At 44.3% G+C, this 21,604-nt stretch overlaps 1 protein-coding gene across 1 annotated transcript in view; it reads right to left on the bottom strand.

The window, feature by feature from the left end:
• LMO4 (LIM domain only 4) overlaps positions 1 to 20,520 on the bottom strand; it is a 145,156-nt gene extending 124,636 nt beyond the window's left edge. Inside the window, exon 1 of the mRNA XM_053591208.1 lies at positions 20,373 to 20,520. The gene's annotated coding sequence lies outside the window, so the exon portion shown is untranslated. The remainder of the gene's footprint in view (positions 1 to 20,372) is intronic.
• Positions 20,521 to 21,604: the final 1,084 nt, after the last annotated feature.

The following is a 21,604-nucleotide window of genomic DNA, read 5'->3' as shown; positions in this document are numbered from 1 at the left end:
AATTTCACTGAATGCCTTTCTTTTCCCTTTTGGTAGAGGCTGGAATGTTTTCCTACTATTTGGAGTTATTTTACTGACTAAGGGCACCCACAGTCTGACGTTGGTGACAATTTGCTGGAGTTTAGGAAATCACCTTCAGTGACTAAGGCAAGTCATCAAAAATAGGATTATTTTTCCTCTGTTCACAATTGGCTGGTTGAAGAATTTGAGGTGTTTTACTCACATCCTAAGCACTCATAATGTCAATTTTTAAAATGAGCTATCCAGCTCAAAACCCATCAGCCAAGACTTGAAAGAGAATCTCCTCAATTTCTTTCAGTGTGATGTCAGCCACCGATGGGATTTCCACACCTTGATCAACTCTCCACAACGCTCGTTAAAGGCCCATTTAACTGCCTTTCATTCCGGTTTCAACTTCACTCTCAGAGACAGAATTTAAGACATCAGTTCTCACTGGCACGTGCGTGTGAACAACAGAGTGAGGTATGAAATGCCCCACCCCCCCAGCCATCTCCTGTTGTCTCAGCCTGACATTCATAGGTGACCATTTGTGCCCCAAGCAATGAGCTCGCCCAGGCTTTGCTGCCCCTGACTGTTCCCCCACCACCTACCAGGGGTCCTCAAACTGCGGCCCGGGGGCCACATGAGGCGGTATGATTGTATTTGTTCCTGTTTTTTTTTTTTACTTCAAAATAAGATATGTGCAGTGTGCATAGGAATTTGTTCATAGTTTTTTTTTTTAAACTATAGTCTGGCCCTCCAACGGTCTGAGGGACAGTGAACTGGCTCCCTGTTTAAAAAGTTTGAGGACCCCTTTATCCTCTAGAAAACGGAGTATTCTTGTTGCAGTGATGGTTTTGCTGGGGAAGAGTCCTATTTTCATGGCAGTTTAGCCTTGGGATATGTGTTTGTTTCACTTTATTTTCTTGGGAAAAGAAATAAGCAGAGGGAAGTCTGTGAAGTGAAATGATCCCCCCTCTTTTCTTGGCCCCTGCACCCCTTCCCCAGCCAGGCACTCCACCTTCCCTAGCTTCCTGGTCCCAGTAACTCAGCTCCCTCATACCCTAAGTCTGCACAGGGCCCAAGGAGTAGAACAGGGAGAAAGGGCAAGAGAATGTTTGGGCCTGGCAAGACCAGATCAGGCTGGGTTAGTTTGGAGAAGCTGTGAGCTATTGGAAGCAGGAGTAACCCAGACACCAGCTAGAAGCTCCCCAGCTGTTTGTGGGTATTAAGATAATTGGCCAGAACCTAGTTCTCAACCATGCTGTGGAAGCACAAAACCTTCCTCCAGATTTCTGCTAATTCCAGGGACCCATCCTCAAGGTCTTTGGCTCCAACTTCTTAACCAGCTTCCTCTGCCCACAAACATCAGCCCCAGTTTACAATCGGCACCTTCTTCATTCCCCACAATCGAATGTAAAAATCCCTCGCTCAACTCTCACATTTTATAAATTTCGCTGAAATGCCCCTGGCAGGTTTCCATTCTCTCCTTTCTCCCACCTGTCCTCTCTGTCACTTCACGCCAAGGTTCTGCTTGTCCAGCCCCAGTACCGTGTAAGGCAGCCTCATTTTCCCAGAGCCAGGGAGTGAGGGTGCTGGTTCAGACTCCCCTCCCCAAGCACGCATCAGGCATCTCTTGAAACCAAAGCCACGTCTCCCTTAAAGAAACTCTGTTGCCAATTATTAGAATAACAAAATTTTCCCTGCCCTGTTACCCTGGGAAACCCTGGGAATGCTCAGAAAATGGGAAAAGGTTGTGCTCTGCCAAGATGTGTTGGGAGCAAAGATGAAGTCAGCCAGCAGGGAGGGATGGCCAGCAGGGACTGGACCAGCAGACGACGATGTGGGCAGCACAGATGTCGGATGGGGAAGGGAAGTGGGAAAGAGTGCTCGAGGAGAAAAAGAATAGTGGTTGAGGTGCTGCAAGAAAACCTCGGTGACAAAGACATCAAGGCAAGGGCGAAAAGAAAATCCTTCACTGGAGCCCAGCTGCTGTGAAACTAGTTCTCAGCTCCATGGAGATACAAGAGGGCTCCTTTCCAGGGGAGCTGGGAAGCTGGGACATCCCAGCGTGCTGGCCCTACTGCAGAGATGAGGCACTGGACATGTCAACCTCCAAACCTGAGGATCCTGGAGTCTTATAAGAAGCTTCAACATTCCTTTGTTTCCCTCAGCAGCATCTGCTCCCTACGGCCTCATGAGCTGATCTCAGCAACACTGAGTTCACTCATTGTGGGTGGGAGTGTGTTGGGTTCGAGTCCTGATTGATCAATCAACCAGCTGTGTAACTGCAAGTAACTGATGGAATCTCCACATGAACCTCTGTTACTTAGATGGAGGCTAACACTAGCTTTACAGGGTTCTTACCAGGACTACAGGCAGCCCATTACAGGCAGTGCGTCTAACACATAGTGGGGACTCAGTAAAAGGAAGCTGGTTCTACATATGAACAGATATGAATAATTTACATTTAATTATCATTGCAAATAATAGCAAATGTAACATGTCCCATTAATTCTGTTGTTTTATTTAACTATGATCAGTAGGGTGTTGATAAATATGTACCACAAATTATAGTTAAATTACAACCAGATTTGAGGGGGTGGGTGCTGACAGGAAGCATTTCATGGTATCAATACCACTGCTACCCTGGCCATTTTCAGACAACCAATGTGATGGCCCTGGGCACAGAGCTGGGGAGAGATGGGTGCAATCAAGAGCCATGTGAGCAGCCCAGGGCACCCCTGGCGATAATCTTAGATCTGTTCAGAAGTGTTCAGAGGTCATGTATCAAGGCTCGTATATTAGACTCATGCACTTAACCACTCAAAAATAAATAAAAGAAGAAATAATATGCAATATTGCCACTAAAGGAAGAATAGCCTCTTAGCAGGAAACAGAGATTGCTCCTTTAGCTCCCCATATGTCCTTTGTTCCACATTCTGCCACTCCTTGGTCACCATTTGAGTTTCTCATAATTTTTAAAGAAACCCTGGAGGTGTGTGTGTGTGCGTGCACACGCACCTGTGTGCAGTGTGCCGTGTGCACAGGTACGGAGCTTTTCCAACACTCTTCTCCAACTATCCACATAAGGGTGAATTATATTTGAAAATCAGTCTTGACTACACTCTTCTAATAACTTGTAACATCAATTTAATGATAGATAAAATAAAGGAAAATTGCATTCTCTTTCATTTAAACTCTAAACCCTTTTAATTGTTTTATTTAAAAAAAAAAAACTTAATTTCCGCCTGTAATTATCAATATATTTCCATCACCCAGGAAATAAAAAGGCTCCTTTCAGGGGCAATTTTAACACCTGTAAATCCCCCAGATGTTAGAATGAATCTGTAAGAGCCAGAGAGGAAAAGAGCGTGTTTTATACTCGGGCAGTGTCTCAGTTTGCTTTTTATTTTTTTAAATCCCTTCATTGTATTTTTGATTAGCACTGGATAAATAATGTTTGTATTAAAAATCCCTCCTATATGGCAGCACTCAGCATTCTTGCTACCAGTTTCCCAGATTCCACATTTAATGAAAACATCTAAGTCTCAATGTAAGAATCAAGATGGTCATACATCTTGATGACCAAAAAGGTCATCTCCCTCCGCCTTCTGCTTTGCAAATGGGAAAGCTGAGGACCAGAATGATGCCAGGAGGTGCCCATGTGAAGTAGTCTTTTAAGTTTCCCCAGATGGCCCCAGCCACCCCAACCCTCCATGCTGCCATCCCCAAACACACATACACAAGGTGGGATGTACAGTCATAAATTCAGCATAACCTAAAACATTGGATAGTTCCCCCAAAAAGTACAAAAGTAAGATTTTTTTTTTTTTTTTTTTGAGACAGAGTCTCACTCAGTTGCCCTGGGGTTGAGTGCCATGGCATCACAGCTGAGAGCAACCTCATACTCTTAGGTTCAAGCAGTCCTCTTGCCTCAGCCTCCTGAGTAGCTGGAACTACAGGCACCTGCCACAATGCCCAGCTAGTTTTTCCATTTCGTAGAGACAGGGTCTTGCTTTGCTCAGGCTGGTCTCCACCTCCTGAGCTCAGGTAATCCACCTGCTTTAGCCTCCCAGAGTGCTAGGATTACAGGAGTGAGACACCACACCTGGCCCCAAAGTAAAAATTTTAATAATACTAATATATTCATTCAACAAATATTTATTGGACACTTACTAGATGCTGGTTACTGACATTTTGATACTATACTCTTTTTTTTTTTTTTTTTTTGAGAGAGAGAGAGGGCTTTATATTGCTGCCCAAGCTAGAGTGTAGGGGCATCATCATAACTCACTGCAACCTCAAACTTCTGGACTGGAGCAATCCTCCTGCTTCAGCCCCCCAAGAACCAGGGACTATAGGTGTGCATCACCACTCCTGGCTAATTTTTCTATTTGTTTGTAAGGGAGGAAGAGGTTCTCGCTCTTATCCAGGCTGGTCTTGAACTTCTGGCCTCCCAAAGTGCTAGGATTACCGGCACAAGCCACCATGCCTGGCTTGTGTTTTTAAGGTTATAATAGATATTCTTTTTCTTAAACTCCTGCATTATTAGTGTAACATGAAGCCCCCTTAGATGGAACTAAAAACCTCGTTAAAGAAAGCATTCACAGACTTGCCTGTTATATTCACCAGAAACTTAACTGTAAGATATCACAAGATTCAGGTTTACATTTGTAACAAAACCTGGATATCTTATTCTTTATTGTTTGTTTAACTCTAGACTTCATAAAGACAACAAAAGATTTACTGAAATGATCGTACTATGAAAAACACTCTATGATTTACTAAACACTTAATTTAAACAAGACTGTGTGCCATAAATTAACTTCTCCCTCTTAAGTCATGCTACCAGTGAATGATTTCTTAGATAGTTTTAGAAACATACTCAGCTACAGCAACTAGCTGCTGGGTGAACTTCAGCAAGGTACTCCACGCATCTGGGCCTCAGTGTCCCTCGTCTGGAAAAATAAGAATAATCCCACTTAGCCCAGAGGTTTGTCAGAAGATAAAACCTTACTATGTCTGGAAAGCTTCTAGCACCGCACCACCACAGGCTGATCACCGGCACACACAGGCTCCCTTCCCTGTTGTCTTCCCCACTAGAAAGATGAAAGGAGAGTTGACAGAAGAAAATTCAGGGGAATGAATAGGAAGAGGGGATAGATGCAAAAGGAAAGAGTAAGGGGAGAAATGGCTTAGGTATGGTGTCCAAAGAATAAAAAAGAGACAGTTAGTGAAATACAGGTGGGACTCCAAAAGACTTCCTTATGAGAGGTGAATTCCTGGCAGTTTCAGAGAGGGCAGCCTTGATGCAGAATGAAAAGTAAAAAAAAAGCTTCTTCTTAGTTAGAAAAGTACTATCACCCCCTACAGAAGTGCTCCTCAGAAAAACTGATGATTATCCACTTACAAAGATATTTCCACTAAATGGCCTGCCACTTGGAGGAGTCATTTCCATGTGGCCACCTTCACAATTAGCAACCTCATATCCAAAGCCCAATATCCATCACTGGCCTTCCAAATTTGGTGAAACTCCAAGTCCTGAACTCAGAAAACAGTTCTCTAATCCAACTGTTCTCTCACAATTGAGTCTATATGGTTCTGAGCCTGGTATTCTTATCTATGACATTTTTAAGATCTTATAATTCATATAGATCAAGCTATGGGGTATAAAGAATTTTCACAAGTATTTCCATGGCTCATATAGAAATACTGGTTCCACCTCAAGCTAATTCTACTGACTAGAAAGCAAGATAGGAACCCATATATGAGATGAACCCAATTCCTTATTGAGGGACATGTTAGTAAGGGGGCAATGGTGATGCAGGCCATAGTCAGTTACACAGAATAAAATGTCTTTTTTGTTCATCTTGTTTTCTTTTAAATTTGAACAGAATTAAATGTGAATGGTGAGAAATTTTCCAGTTTTCATTCTGTGTAACACATTACCTTAGAACTTACTGACTTAAAACAACAAGGAGGTTATTAAATTTTATGAATTCTGCAAGTCAGGAATCAGGCAGGGCTCAGCTGGGTAATTCATCTGCTCCTGATGAAGTCAATTGAGGTTACTCAGTGGCACTTAACTGGAATAAGGGTAACTTGGCTCCAAGATGGCTTTAATCACGTGTCTCCCACCTAGTTAAGGACAGCCATAAGGCTGGGCCTCCACTGGGACTTCTGACCAGAGTGCCTCATCTGACCTCCACGGTGGTCTCAGGGAAGTTGGACTATTTATATGACACTGAGTTCTCCCAGAACAAGTGTTCCAAGTGAACCCATTGGAAGCTTCGTTGCCTTCTCTGACCTAATCTTGGAGGTCACATGGAATCACTTCCACTGCATCCTGTTGATTCTAAACAAGTCATAAGGTCAACCCCAATTCAAAAGAGAGAAATTAGATTCCTCCTTTACAGCAAAGTGCAAAGTCAAACTTAAGAAGACAGGATGGTGATATGTAATCTATTAACTGGAGACTTGGGACAAAAATCTCTAATTGTCTTCCCATGATGTTACATAAAACATGCAATTATAGCTTTAATGCCAAAAATGCCTGTCACCACTGAGAGATTTTTTTTTTTTGTCCTAATCTGAAATTGTTTGTTAACACAGTTGAATCCTAGAACACCTACTTCCTGCCATCTCAGTCAGAGAGTTAGTAAATGTGGCTCTGGCAGGGCCAGCAGGGTAGCAACTTGGGGTATCAATCTGTAAAGGGTGCTAAAATAACACTTGGACATAAAATAAAATTACTGGAAATAAAATACTATGGAGAAAATCAAATATAGCAAAAGTCCTCTAAGGTAGCATTCTATGTATCAATGGAACAAATGAATTGACAGGCTCCCAGAGGTGAGAAGTAAGACTCAAAAGGGGACATGCTTAAGTAAACAGCATTGAAGAAGCTTCTTGGGAGAGTGGGCCCAGATGACTCAGAGTGTTGAGTTGGATAGATTATGCAAGTCTGGGCCAGAGCTAAATTGCTTCTGAGAGTACAAAACAAACAGCATCCTTCCACCAAGGGCCCTTCATCTCTGCCCAACCTTTACGTAAATCTCAGCCTAACAGTCTGGGCACAGTGGCTCACACCTATAATCCTAGCACTCTGGGAGGCTGAGGCGGGTGGGTTGCTTGATCTCAGGAGTTCGAGACCAGCCTGAGCAAGAGTAAAACCCCTGTCTCCAGTAAAAGTAGAAAAAATTAGCTAGGCATTGTGGCAGGCACCTATAGTCCCAGCTACTCAAGAGGCTGAGGCAAGAGAATCGCTTCAGACCAAGAGTTTGAGGTTGCTGTGAGCTATAACACAACCCAGGGCAAGAGAGTGAGACTCTGTCTCAAACAAAGGAATAAAGAAACATTAAATAATCAAAGAATAGCATTTCCCTGTCCATCTCTGGACTCCAGACCTGTCATTCTTGGCATCAAGCTCCTCAACAAAATAACCTTGGGTCAAGGTCAAGTGATGGTTATGATGCTGGAGCAAAGGGCTTGAGACTCAGGACAGTTCTACAGGCTTTGTTCCCTGAAGTTTACTCTGTACTCTAAAAGCTTTTGTGCTTTTGTTGAAAGTTTTTCATTTGTAAAACAGGGATGATAATATTAATAATAATTATTATAAGTATTAATATAGGAATACCTTCATAGCATCATTGTATAAATTAGTTTAGATAATGCCTGGTAACGGTCAGTGAATTCTAGAGATCATCTTATTACTGTTGGTACAGTGGGAGAGAGGGCTGCTGTTTTCATCTCTCTCCCTAAACACTCTGCCTGGCTGCCTCATCAGCCACAGTACAGTTTCAGAATGGCATGAGGTTGATCAGTGTCACCTTCACCAATACAAAACTCTGTCTTTTAGAGTTTGGATAATGGCTCTCAAATTAAATAAAATAACAAAAGATAATCCACCTTCTCAGAACACACAGTACTTCACAGTGCAGAGTGAGGAGCTTGCATTCTTCTGGAGCCATTCTTTCTGCCTTGGCAACAGAGTCATTTTCAAATAAATGTAAGTTCCAACAGGGACAGTGCCAAGACGAAGTTGTGACAAAGCAACCAGCCAAGCTAGGGGAGTTATTAGAGATGATGTCTTAAGAGGAGAACTAAATGTTGATTGAATGTGAAAACTATGCCCTACCTTCACTCACCAGCATGATTTTCTTTAGGATTTGGGGCACGCCACCTCATTTCCAAATGCCTGGATATATTCAGAAGTCAAACCAACTATTATTCCCTTAGGAAGGATGAGCTGGACCAAAGGACTCCCCTAAAAATGATTCAGAGGAGACACCTCCCCACCCCTACATCACCTGCTTGCTCTTCCTTTGGTAGATCTAAACATGCCACAAAACGGGGTGAACCAGCTCAGCAGCTGCTTCATTACTTTGCTAATATCAGTATTAATTTTTGCAGGCTTCATTTCTCAGCACACCAGCCCAGAGGTGCAAGTGGTACACACCCTGGTGTTTGGCAAAGGGATCTGTGAGCCTGCTCTAAAGGTAACTCCTCTGCCACCTCCCCTGTGGCTCTGTGCAAAAATCTGGTTCAAGCCCAAGACAGTGGGGCGAGAGCAGGGAAGCAGAGTCAAGCCACTTCTCGAAGGCCAAATCACAGAAGCTGAAAAAAAGTACCTGGGTATTATGCGCCTGCCTCTCTGGTGTTTTCACCGCCAATTTCCCACTTGGCCACATGTGCACATTTAATTAATGTTCTGCTCGTCACCTCCTCCTGCAAGTCATTAATAATGATGCTCTGTAGATGCCGGGCCATCACAGAGCCTGCCAGAAGCACGCTGCTGGCCACTGTCTCCAGTTGCTCCGTGGCCGCCCACCGGCTGCTCACGTGGCCATCCAGCCAGGTTTCAATCCAGGAGATGGAGCTCAGAACCAGCCTGGTTCAATTCATCTTTCAAGTGAGATTTCTAGATGCATCCATTTCATTTCCTTCACCCACTAATGTTGTGGAAGTTTTTTTTTTTTTAATTCTATTAAAAAATGCAATTAAATTTGTCTCATGGAATTTGCTCTTTAAAAATCCAGACAGCTGCTTGCTCATGGTGGCATTATGCTCTTGGTTCTTACACATTTTTTTCCTCATCTCCATTCCATTACTTTACTGAGGATTAAAGACAGGCTTACCAGATGGCAAATGCCAGGATCTCTTCCCACCCCCACCTCCCATTCGGAAGACTAGTATCATATCGGCCATAATACACAGCCCAGGTTCCTCTAGGCAGCTTTTGGAAGAGACAAGCAATTGTTTCATGTAAATCCCTCGCTAATGGCTGGACACAATTAAGGGGCAGGAGGTCAGGAATGAGAAAACCTAAGTACTGCTGGGAAGGCCACCCTCAGGCCTCCCTCCCGTGCCTCAGTTTCTTCATCTCTCCAGTCTCACTCGCTTCCTACACCATTTCTCAGCCATAAAGCAATCATTAGGCTGCGAAGCAAATGAGGTAATGTCTGTGGTGAGATGGTTTGTGTGTTTCCAAAGAAAGACACCATATAAAAAGCATTCTGATTGCTAACAGTCAGGGATGCTGAGCATTGGGCCTGGCCGGCTTTATAAACTATTTAACTGCCTGCTTCTTGCAAAAACTATTTTTATCAGTTAATTACACATTTTTCTTATTAAATAACAATGTGAAAGCATTTCTTGCTCATTTTCCTGTCATGATTAATTTAATCTGCCTCTCTTTATTGAAAGTCCAGTTTCCTTCCCATTGTCTTATCCACAATGATAGGCTAGTAAAAGGCCCACAACTGCTCAGCCCTTTTGATTCACAGTAACCCATTTTACCCTATTTTTTTCCTCATCTCCTGTCCCTGAGACAGCTACATTCTCTCCCGGACTATAGGTCTGGTGCCCAAGGAAGCATCAAACGCTGCAGAATGTACCTTGCCCTCACAGATGTCTGCCCTTCTTGTTTTCCTTCTTGTCACTACCCTCGATGAGGCAAATTCGCAGAGGCAGCCCAGATTTGAACTGGGGTCCTATCCTGCCCAGGACACTGACAAGACTCAGAGAAGGGAGCACTGGTCCTGAGTGACTTCAAAACAGGTATACGTGTGTTGTGACCAAGATTTGAAGAAAAGATTAAGAAGGGACATGCCAGTTCCAGTGCCTCTCAGTATTCTGTGAACTCTTTTCTAAGAGTATTGGTCATTGTTGATAAAAATTATTCATTGTAATTAACAACGACATTATTATTCCATGCTTGTGCCTTTGACATGGAAAGGGCACCTACAGCCCTCACTTTATTGCTCAAGCCCACAGAGAGAGAATAGAGCTTTAGAAGAGAAATCATAATTTTTGAGGCAAAATGGCTAACCATACAATTACAGAAATGGTAACAGAAAAAGTAACTGCATGTGCTTTTTATTTGTTGCTTGTGGTAGGTTGGCAGCTGCTGAAATAGCTGCCTTCTGAGCCCATCTCCTGAGAGTCACTCTGTTATGTGACCCTCCCCTGAGAGTCACTCCGTTGTGTGACACCCCCACACACACACAGGCTGGACATGCTGACACATTTCTAATGGACAGAATAACAGGACATCCCTTCCAGGATGAGACAAGAAGACGACAGTGGCTGCTTTCCTGGATACCCCTGCTTGCTCACTCCCTCACTTTCAGGAAACCCAGTGACCTTGTTGTGAGCTGCCCTGTGATGAGGCCCAGGTTGCAAGAACCTGAGTAACAACCGGTGAAAACCTGAGGCCCCACCAGGAACAGCAGCCTGCCAATAACCAACTCATTCCATGAGTGAGCATGGAAGCAGACCAACCCCGGTCCAGGCTGCAGATTAGAACGCATCCCCAGCTGACAGATCCATTGCAATCTCAGGAGAGGTTTGGAGACAGATATACTCTGTCAAACCACACCCATTTTCCCATATCCCACAGAAGCAATGAAATAGAAACAGTTCAGTATTTTTAAGCTACTAAATTTTAAAGGGACTGTTACTCAGCAGCAGGTGATTAATACACCTTCCCTCCTACAGAAACAACAATCCAAAAGTAACATGGAATACTGCAATGATGGAGAAAGGTACACTGCTTCCCTATCATTTGCCCATGAAACTGTTAATCAACCAAAACCTTCTTTCTTTGTTGAATGTGAGAAATTATTTTGTGTTTTGTTTTTTTGTTTTTCAGAGACAGGATCTGCTTCTGTCACCCAGGGTGGAGTGCAATGGTGTAATTATAGCTCACCTTAGCCCCAAACTTCTGAGCTCCAGCAAGTAGGTGGGACTACATACTCATGCCACCATGCCTAGCTAATTTTTCTATTTTTAGAAAATAGAGATGGGGGTCTCACTCTTTCTTAAGCTGGTCTTGAACTCCTGATGTCAACCAATCATCCTGCCTTGGCCTCCCAGAGTGCTGGGATTACAGGTGTTAGCCACTACACCTGGCTTGGATATGGTCTTGAAATCCTTCCCAATATAACTCTTTAAGCAGGCACTCCCAATTAATTGTTGGGAGATAAGAGAATACCTATTTGCTGTCCCCCAGATCACTAAAAAGAGAAGAAAACTTAGAAGATCTGATTTCTACTTACAAGCCAAGAGGTTGTAGGTAAGTTATTTATGATCTTTGAACTTCATCTTTGTCATTGATAAAGGGAATTCCTACTCCCGTCCCCCACCCCACCCCCACAGTATGCTACCTGTGTGGGTTGGCATCTCCCCTTAGAGCCACAAGATGGTTCTAGCTACTCCAAGCTTCATGGCATCCCAAAATAATAACCCCTGAAAAGGAAGTGTTTTTATCTCCTGGCCAATGTGTGAGAAAAAATTCCCCCAGCAGAATTTCTCAAACATTATATTGGCCAGATCCGCTTACCTGCTTGCCCCTAACATGGGCACTGACTGAGAGAATAGAGATTACCCACAGTTCTCCCCTGGAGCTGAGAGAGGCCTGGCCTCCTCTGGAGCAGAGAGTAAAGGAGCTGGTAAAATTTAAAGTTCTGTGCACATAACATGAAGAGAAGGAGTTTGCTGTTGGTTAAGTGTTTAGCCTATACAGAGTACACTTGATGGCTTCCCCCAACATAAGCTCACTTCCTGCTCACGCTACACGCCCAGCACAAGTTTGTGAAGGGCTCTGTTTTTCTCCAGAGAGTCACTCAGGGCGGTACTGACAGGCAACCTACCTCATCAGCACCAGGCCTTAGGAATTCACTGCAACAACAGGGAAGAGAAGCTACCGAGGCCTTTCCTGCCATGTCTCTTCCACTCACAGTTCCTGGGCAGAACTAGTCAGTGGCCCTGTCTACCTGACAGTGCAAACTTTGATGAACCAAAAGGAAGAAAACAAGACAGCAATAGTTTTGGCCCCAAGAAGTAACCAACACTGTCTACAATAAAGTCTGTCTCCTTGCAAGGTTTTTGTGATGTTCAACTGGGATACTGTATTTACACATTTCTCAAACATTCATTAAACACATACGATCTACCAGTCGTGGACCAGGGTGGATCAGTTGCCACCCTCCTGGCAGATGTCACTGTTGAGAAGACACCAAACACATGTGACCCGATTCACACTCTGTATGCTCTTTTCTTCCCATTCCAACCCCTGCGCGGTCACCTCATAGATTTTGCCCTCCTGTTGTTAGTTTCAAAGTCTTTTCAATGCCCTTGAGAGGGGTCATGGCCAGAGAGGACAGAGGACTCATCTGGCTCATCTGGAGCACCACAGTGATATGGTTTGGATGTTCATTCCTTCCAAATCTCAAATTGAAATTCAACCCCCAGTGTTGGAAGTGGGGCCTCATCTCTGGGTCATGGGGGCAGATCTGTCATGAATGGTGCCCTTCTTGCAATAATGAAGTTCTTATTTCATTAATTCACGCTTGTTTATAGGAGCCTGGCACCCCCCTCCTCCCTCTCTTGCCCCTTCGCTTGCTACGGGACACACCTGTTCCCCCTTCACCTTCCTGATTGGAAATTCTCTCACCAGAAGCTGGTGCCACTCTTCCTGTACAGCCTGCAGAACTATGCACCAAACAAACTGTTGTTTTTTTTTTTTTATAAATTACCTAGCCTCAGGTATTCCTGACACACACACATCCAGGGGAGCAGCAGAAGGTGGCAAGACATCCCACAGAGTGCTAGGAGAATGGTTGTTGCATTGCTTCCTTCCAAAGGCAGAGATTCTTCTTGCTTTTGGCTCCCTCCTCAAGCTCTCTCCCTTTAGCCAGCATTATTGGCAACCCCATGTTTGCTGCTTCAACCTTCTCATGAGTGCCAGCCTCTTAAAGAAGATGCCATGGCCTGGTGTGGTGGCTCACGCCTTTAATCCTGGCTACTCTGGGAGAACGAGGTTTGGATCCCTTGAGCTCAGAAGTTCAAGACCAGCCTGAGCAAGAGCAAGAATGCTGTCTCTACTAAAAATAGAAAAACAAGAACAAAAACAAAAACTAACCAGGAGTTGTGTCAGGCACTGTAGTCCCAGCTACTTGAGAGCCTGAGGCAAGAGGATTGCTCAAACCCAGGAGTTTGAGGTTGTTGTGAGCTATAATGCCATGGCACTCCACTGAGGGCAACAGGTTGAGACCCTGTCTCAAAAAAAAAAAAAAAAAAAAGAAAAGAAATGCCATGACACTGTCAGGACTGGCTGGCGTGCAGTTACAGACAGGCCCTGCCACTTCAGTGGCTTAGTACAAAGTGCGCACCAGGATAACCTGGTTGGTTCAGGCCTGCAGGGAGGGTCTTCTCCACACAGTCATCAGAGACCCAGGCCAATGGTGGTTTTCCATTGTCAACTGTGGTTTCCAGAGTTGTCCTAAGCATTGACAGACCCACAAACCAGAACCGAAAGACACGTATGGGGCATGAGGGAGGTTTTCAGCATGCGGGTCCTGGAAATGGTGCCCATCTCTTCTCCCCATAAACCACTGGAGGAGAAGGAGAACTTGATCTTGTAAACACACCTACCTGCAAGGGAGGCGGGAAATACAATTTAATTGTGTGCCCAGGAGGAGAGTAGAACAGATTTTGGTGGACAGCTAGCAGTCTCCCCCACACTCACCCACACAACTTCCTATTTTTCAACTTGGCAAAAGCTAAGATTACAGAATATTTCTATATAGCAATGTACTTACTCTTTGGCCTGCCAACAGGCCAAAACTTCCTAGGAGAGGATTTACAAACATCTTGGTACAATTAATGGGCAAAGACCTGACCCCCCACCCATGTTTCTGGAGGTATATCTCCACTTAGCTTCTTGGCCAAGCCTCTAATTCTAGACAGATAATTTTGAGGATATGAAGTGATCTAGATAGTTCCAAAAGAGAGAAACCAAAAGATGCTTCCCACGTAAGAATCATTCTTTTCTAAACAGTAATCAAAAGGATAAAGGCCTACATGAAAAAAATTTCACCAGCCACAAGACCTGGAGGGAAGTCCAGGTCTAGACTAGACACCTTCCATCCATTCATCCTCTAAACCAATGTTGATTAAATATCCAACATGTGGCAGGCTGGGCACCCAGTGTGTACCAGGCACTGTGTTAGGCACCGGAGACATGTTGATGAACCAGAGTGACATGATCTCCTGGAGCTTAGACACTAGACTAAAAACAGAATGTACACAAGAATATAAAGTACATGTCGTTACATATCCTGACTAATAATTATAAAAGAAAAAGAGGGCAGAGAATAACAGCAGAGGCGAGAAGGATGAGGTGTAAATTGAAACCTGAAGGATAAGGTGTGAGCCATGCAAAGAGAGTGGAGAAGGACGTGGCACTGTATGTGCAAAGGCTGGAGAGGAAGGAGCGTGGCTCGGCAGAGGGACAGACAAGCAGCCAGTGGGGCTGAAGAGGCTGAGGGAAGCCCTGGCTGGAGAGGACGCTGGAGAAGTGGGAGGGAGGGGGTCAGATCAGGAAGAGTTTTGTAAATCGTGATGAAAAAAATTGAATTTGAATCTAAATAAAATGGAAAAATGTCCAGACCCCTGAGGGACATGATTCCACACTATATTCATTTGTTAGAGCTGCCAGAACTGAGCAGCTTAAATCCATCTCAGGCCTCTCTCTGAGCTTCTGAGGCCTGGCTGGCAATCTGGGACATTATTGGCAGATAATGTTCTCCCTGTGTCCTCACATCCTCTTCCCTCTATACATGGCTTCCTCTCCATACAGTGTTCTTTTCATAAGGACACCAGTCATGTGGAATAGGGGCCCACTTCTCCCCAAGATGGCCTCCTCTTAACTAGTTACATCCGTAGTGACCCCATTTCCACGTATGGTCACATTCTGAAAGCTAATACTTCACATGAATTTTGGACAGGAACACAATTCAAGCCCCAACACACACATTTTAAGATTACTGTATGCTGGGGCGGTGCCTGTGGCTCAAGGAGTAGGGCACCGGCCCCATATGCTAGAGGTGGCGGGTTCAAACCTGGCCCCAGCCAAAAAAAAAAAAAAAACTGCAACAAGATTCGTTTATGCTAAGTATGAATGGGAAGAAGAGGTGGTTAAGGGAGACCGAGAAGCAGTTGGGGGGCTAGTGTCAAGGTGGGAGGTGATGTCGGCATGGGCTAGTTGTCTGAGCAGATTTAGGATACATCGTCTTGATGAAGCTGGCAAGACTGCTAATAGATTACACTCCATTGGTGAGGGAAAGAGGGGAGCAAAGATGACTTCTACGTTTCTGGTTTGAGCAAGGATGAAGATGGTGATGTTATTCATGAGATGAAGAGGAGTTGGGGGACAGAGACATGTTTAGGGGTAGGCCCTTGTGATTTTATTTGAGTAATGTTAACTTTGAGCTATCTATGAAGCAGCCAAATGGATATACCAAGTAGACAGTTGCATGTAAGAATCTGGAGTTCAAAGAAGAGGTCCACTCTAGAGAGGTACCATGGAGGCTTTACCATATGGAGTAGAGTCACCCAGAACAGCTGAGGTCCAGAGGCTCTGTGGCTCCTTCTCAAGGGTGGCCCATTCTTCTCAGAGGGCTGAGCATCCTGACTGTCTAACATCCTAACCCCTGGTTGTTCTCTCTCAGGCTTTATGCAGATTCCCTGGATCCTTGGTTTCTGGAGAAGATGCTCCCAATCCTCTCCCAGGTTTATACAAAATGTTCATCATCTATGTCCAAGAACCACCCACGTGTCCCAAGGTACATTGCTACCTAATTCATCCGAACATTGGTGAGCACGCAGACACACACCCCGTCCCTTCAACAGAAATGACCTAAACTTTGTGAGGTTCGCATGTCCCTAGAGATGATCTCATTTGCCTGCTTCAAAAGCGCTTTGGTCTGCACAGCCTGTAGCAGCAAATTTACACTTCAAAAAGCAGACAGCTTTTTCCACATCTTATTCACTTAATGGGTGAGAATGTAAAATTAGTTCCGTTGCTGATGAGGACCTTGAGCCAAATGAAAAGTGTTCATTTGCCAGCACAGACTTACAGCCTGAGACATGATTATATAGCTAATCCAATAATGGGTTTTGATGCTGAGCATTTATTTATATACAGTATGTCTTGTTATCTGTTGATAATCAGGACCTACAATTTACTCTTTCTTGTGCGTGTAGTGTGAAATAGCAACATCTTCCAGACATATTGCATTTAAGTACCAACATGCAAACACATACAAAAAGCACCATCCTCAGCAAAATATTTTATTTGCTTTCTTTAAAAAAAAAAGAGAGAGAGAGAGAGAGAAAGACAACCGATGCTTGTATTCAGGCTTTTATATTTTTAAATGTAAGTTGCAAATTACACATGAGATCTCGCTCAAAACTAGATAAGGGTTAACAAAAAAAAAATGAAAACAAGGTTACTTTATCATCTTGACTCATCCTCATCAAGTGATTTTAATTTTTGCTCCCTAAAAATTCCACCTGCAGGTCCAAATCCTAAACACATTTCCATAGATGATGGTATGAACCAAAAGATACCCGATGAAAATCTTCCTAAAGTCGCCACCTGACTCTGACCACCTGAATCTTTCAGACACTCCACTTGTCTGGAAGGAGCACATTATCACCATGTGAGCACGGGAGCTGTCATAATTATCACAGCCAAAACCTTTCTTTAAAAAATAGTAACTTAAAATTAAATCTAAAACCACCACATTTCTATAAACTCTTACAGAGACTACATATTGCTACATTATATTGTTTTTTACCCTGTGGATGAGCATAAATGTCTGTCCCTAAAATATAGGGACACTCATGGCCTAATATAAATATAACATGCATAAAATTCAGCATTTAAAACAAGGAGGCATTTTTATAGGTATGATGCATCGTCACATATTCCAGCTATAATGAGGCCTATGGGAAGAGAGAGACGTGTCAGAATTAAGGATTCTGGTAATTGCCAAGGTGCAGCACACCTGCTAAATCTGTGAACAGTCCTACCACTTGGGAAAAGTCGCTGCAAGGCCCTCTCTGTGCAACCATCTCTTGGACTAGCTAGAAAGATCCAGAACAAATGCAGATCAGCTTCAGAGAGTTGTTATCTCCACTGGCCACTTTTCTCCACTTAGCAATCTCTAGCGCAAGCGGAGCTTGGTCACTCTGTGATATACGAGAAGGGAGACGAGTGTCCTTTTTTAAGCCGAAATTTATTCTGCAATAAATACTTCAGTGTGGGTGGGACGCGACGTTTTATTGGATTACACCAGTTTGCTAAAGAAATCACATGGGGAATAGCAACGCTTGCAGTTTTGTGGGTAATGCATTTGTAGACTCGAGGGCTTTACGCTGGAAGAGCGGCCCAAGAAGGATAACAAGTGACATTAGGGACGGGTAAACACATGCCAATCTATGTTAGGGCAATACTGAGGCGCAACAAGGGTTTGGTTTGCTTTTTTTGTGCGGCGGTTCCTTTACCTAGGCTGGATAATTCATCAGGTTTTGACTCTGGTAAAGATTAAATGAATATAGCATCCATTACATTCTTACTTGCGTCGCAGAAACAAATCTTCCTTGTACCAGCCAGTGTAATCTTCGGAGTTTTCATTATATAAAACACCTCAAGAAAAATGCACCTCGGTAAGATTTACACTTTATTACTCTAATGATTCTACAAACACTACCACGATGTGATGAAAGACAGAGCGGTCCTGGGCTGATTGAGAGCTAATAAAAATCAGTCCTGAAAACTGAAAAGAGCACCCTTATCATCTTTCTTTCATTTAGAGCTGATTACTAGGGGATTATAATGCAATCACAGCTATGTGTGAGAGGTAGCTATGGGAACCAGTTTTAACTGTTTATCTAGCCAAAGATCTTAATTTAAGTTTGAACACTCTGATTCATTTATATGTAAGACACCGAGGAGACAAAATGCAGAAGAAACAGATGCGCGCTTGTTCTTTCCATTTAACTTCATAAGCTACCAGCCAATTTGTCTTTCAGGGACAAAATTAATTTCTGATGACAATGTGAGCAAGTAATAAACTAGAAGTTCCTGTCCTGGGAAACTTGTTAATGCCGTGTAATGTTCTGGAGTTATTTAGGAGGGGAAAATAGAGATTTGCTCCTGGAGTTACGGGGACGTCTGTAACAGACTCGCCTTTGTCCCGGCTCTCAGTCACTCCTGCAGAGGTTTATGACACATTTTCTAGAGGTTGAATTGGGAAAGTTCAAAAGGAACTATGTTGCTTACCATTTCTTTCCTGCAGGGTATTTTTAAGCTGCTCTTTTTTTCTTCCTATTCTCCCCGTGATTCAGAATTGCTCATAGCTCAGACCTCTGGCCCATGGCTTCCCAGCCCTGGCACAGGGGCAAAGCGACTCAGGATGGGATGAAAAGTGAGCTGTGGGCCCTCCTGCTTGGGTCCCATGTTGCCACAGAGCACTTTGCACACAAGTGCACTCAACCTGAGGGCAGCCAGCTGTGGGGCCAGCACCTCACAGTGGAACGCAGGATGGAGCCAAGGAAATCTCAGCGATGGGCATCAGTGTGGTCATCAGTGGCCAGCCAGACAGAAGGACACCTGAGAGTTAGACAGGTACACATGTATACTCTGAGCACATGTACACTCTTTCTCTTTGTTTTTCCTAAATAAAATCTCCCTTTATTACCCTGAAAAAAAAGAAGTTACCTATGATGCCTTCTCCTTGTGGCAGTGATCATAATAATAATGATAATAATAAAAGCTGGCATTTATGGAACACTTACCTATGCCAGAGAATAAGGTGAATGCTCTACATACATTATCTCATTTAATCAGCACAACAAACCCTATGAGAAAGTCATTTTATGGCCATTTCACAGGCAAGGAAACTAAATCACACAAAACATAACTCGTCTGATGTCACAACTAACAAGTGGAAAAGCCAACGTTTGAACTGTCAGACTCCAAAACTCCTGTTTTCAAGCATTCAGAAAGGCAGAACTTGACTATCTTCTTTACCGTGGCACCTGAAACTATATATCCCAAACACGATATATATGCTGTTAGTTTTTCCTATACATACACACTTATGATAGAGTTTTAAATTTATAAATTAGGCCCAGTAAGAAGGGATTAACAACAGCTAATAATAAAATAGAACAATTACAACATAATGCTGCAATAAAAGTCCTATGAATATAGTCCTCTCTCTCCCCCTCTCAACATCTCACTGTGCTGTGCTCAACTAATTTTAAATCTCGGTTGATTGCAGACAGTGAAACCTCAGGTGAGGGGCTAAGGTATACACCAGTTCTTACAGTCCCTTGGGGTCCCATTGCTGTGCTGACCCTCAGGCCCCGCACTCCGCCTCCCCAGCCTGTATTCTCTGCTCTCTGGGGGAACTCCCCAGAGCATAATGGCTGTCCATTAGCGTGTTTTTAAAACCTTACTCTCTCCCATTCTCTGACAGTTTTCATATGCTCCACATGAAGGATCCTTTTCCAGAAATACTTTTGAAGAAAGTCTAAAGTAAGCTGAAAAGTATTACATTTTTCATCTCAACAGGGAAATGGATTTAAGAAAAAGAGAGAAGAGCCTGCAGGTCTTTCAGATTTTAAAAAGAATTCAACACTCTGCTGCATTGGCACCAGGAACACATCCATCACAGAGACCGGGGAGCATCTGCATTTACACGCTGAACCGGCTCCTCCATCCTTGATCACGATAATGAGTTAGAGTTCCGCTGAGCCTTTCATCCAGGGGGACGCTGTGGCCCCTGCACAAGCCGCCCCACGAGGGGCTCCCTCCACCACCAAGGTGCTGTTTCCTCCAAGGTGAAAGGAAGAAAAGGCTCCATTAGGAGAAAATCGAAAAGGACAAGCAAACGCTGACAATTCTACTTGCAACTAAAATGGTAGCAGCTGTGTGACTGTCCGTGTTGCACTGCCCCATCTGGACCGTGGGCACAAGGATGGGGTCCCAAAGAAGCTACCAACAGGGCACCTACCTCAAAGCAGGCAAAGGAGAAGGGAGATACGTTCAGGGCCTGGAGAATGCCACACCCCGTGGGCACCCAGGCAGTTTACTAACTACCCTGTTTCTGGGTTTTAAACCTACGTCAGAAACTCGGGGACATTCCTGGTGACAACTCTCGCAAGCTTCCCTTGCCCTCAGGAGATGGTTGGATGAGCATGAGTGACAAAGGTTGGCATAGGCTAGTTTGCTATTGGGGGCAGAGTGAGATCTGCCACCAAGCTGAGCCCTTCTAACTACAAAAAACTGTGTGAAGTGTAACAGGGCTCCATCCCAGGCTGCCACTCTGCAGGTCCTGGGCCCCAGGCTGAAAGTCAGACTCCCCATCAGCAAAGCACATATTTGAAGTTGCCTTTCCAGCCGGGTGGTGGGGCAGCCCTATGCTAGCCATGAACTCTGACCCAAGTCTTCCGCCGCAACACACTGTTGTCACACCATTGTGACACTGTTGTCAGGAGGCACTGCTGGCCATCTGCCCAGAGTTCCTCTCTCCTGCAATTCCTCTCTCCTCATCATCCACCACCAATATTCCCCTTGGGGATCATCTTTTCCAAGCAGCCTTCCTTAAAGTTGGGGTAAAGGTCCCTGTCTGTGTTTCCACAGTGTCGTACACCTACCCAGGGCACCACATTTCCCATGACAAACAGGCATCGCTTATCGAGTACTTCGCTACTCACCCTCCAAGCCCCCGACACATAACTATCACTTCTCATCCTCACAATCACCCAAAGGACTATCACCCCCATTTTGCGGGTGAGGAACTGGAAGATCAACAAGATTTAAGTCCCACAACTGGTACACAGGACTGGGGTTTGAGTGCAGGACCTCCTGGTCCCCAGTGATTTCAGTGACCTGGGCTGGAGTCATGACTGCGGATCCACCCAGTGGCCCCAGCGCCAGGGCACAGCCAGGCCGGATGGACCCTCCACACCCACTAGTTGCTCTGAGGCCCCAGGGAGCGGGAGGGCTGTGGGGACCTAACTGACCCCTATCACGATAACCAGAGTGAGCTGGCCTCTCGTTAGCCTGGCACTCTGCCAGCTGACTATTCTGATTTATCTCAGTAACAGTAGAACTATTTGTTTTTTTTTGTTTTTTTTTTTTTATTTAAAAAAAAAAGAAGAAGAAGAAGAAAGGAGACGTGTTTAGGCAGGGTCCTTAGTGTCGTGCTGACACACCAGAAAATGTGTTGTCTTCCTGAATTCA

Source organism: Nycticebus coucang, chromosome 5 (genome assembly GCF_027406575.1).
Source record: "Nycticebus coucang isolate mNycCou1 chromosome 5, mNycCou1.pri, whole genome shotgun sequence".
NCBI lineage: Eukaryota > Metazoa > Chordata > Mammalia > Primates > Lorisidae > Nycticebus > Nycticebus coucang.
This window is presented reverse-complemented; position numbering and strand designations above follow the sequence as displayed.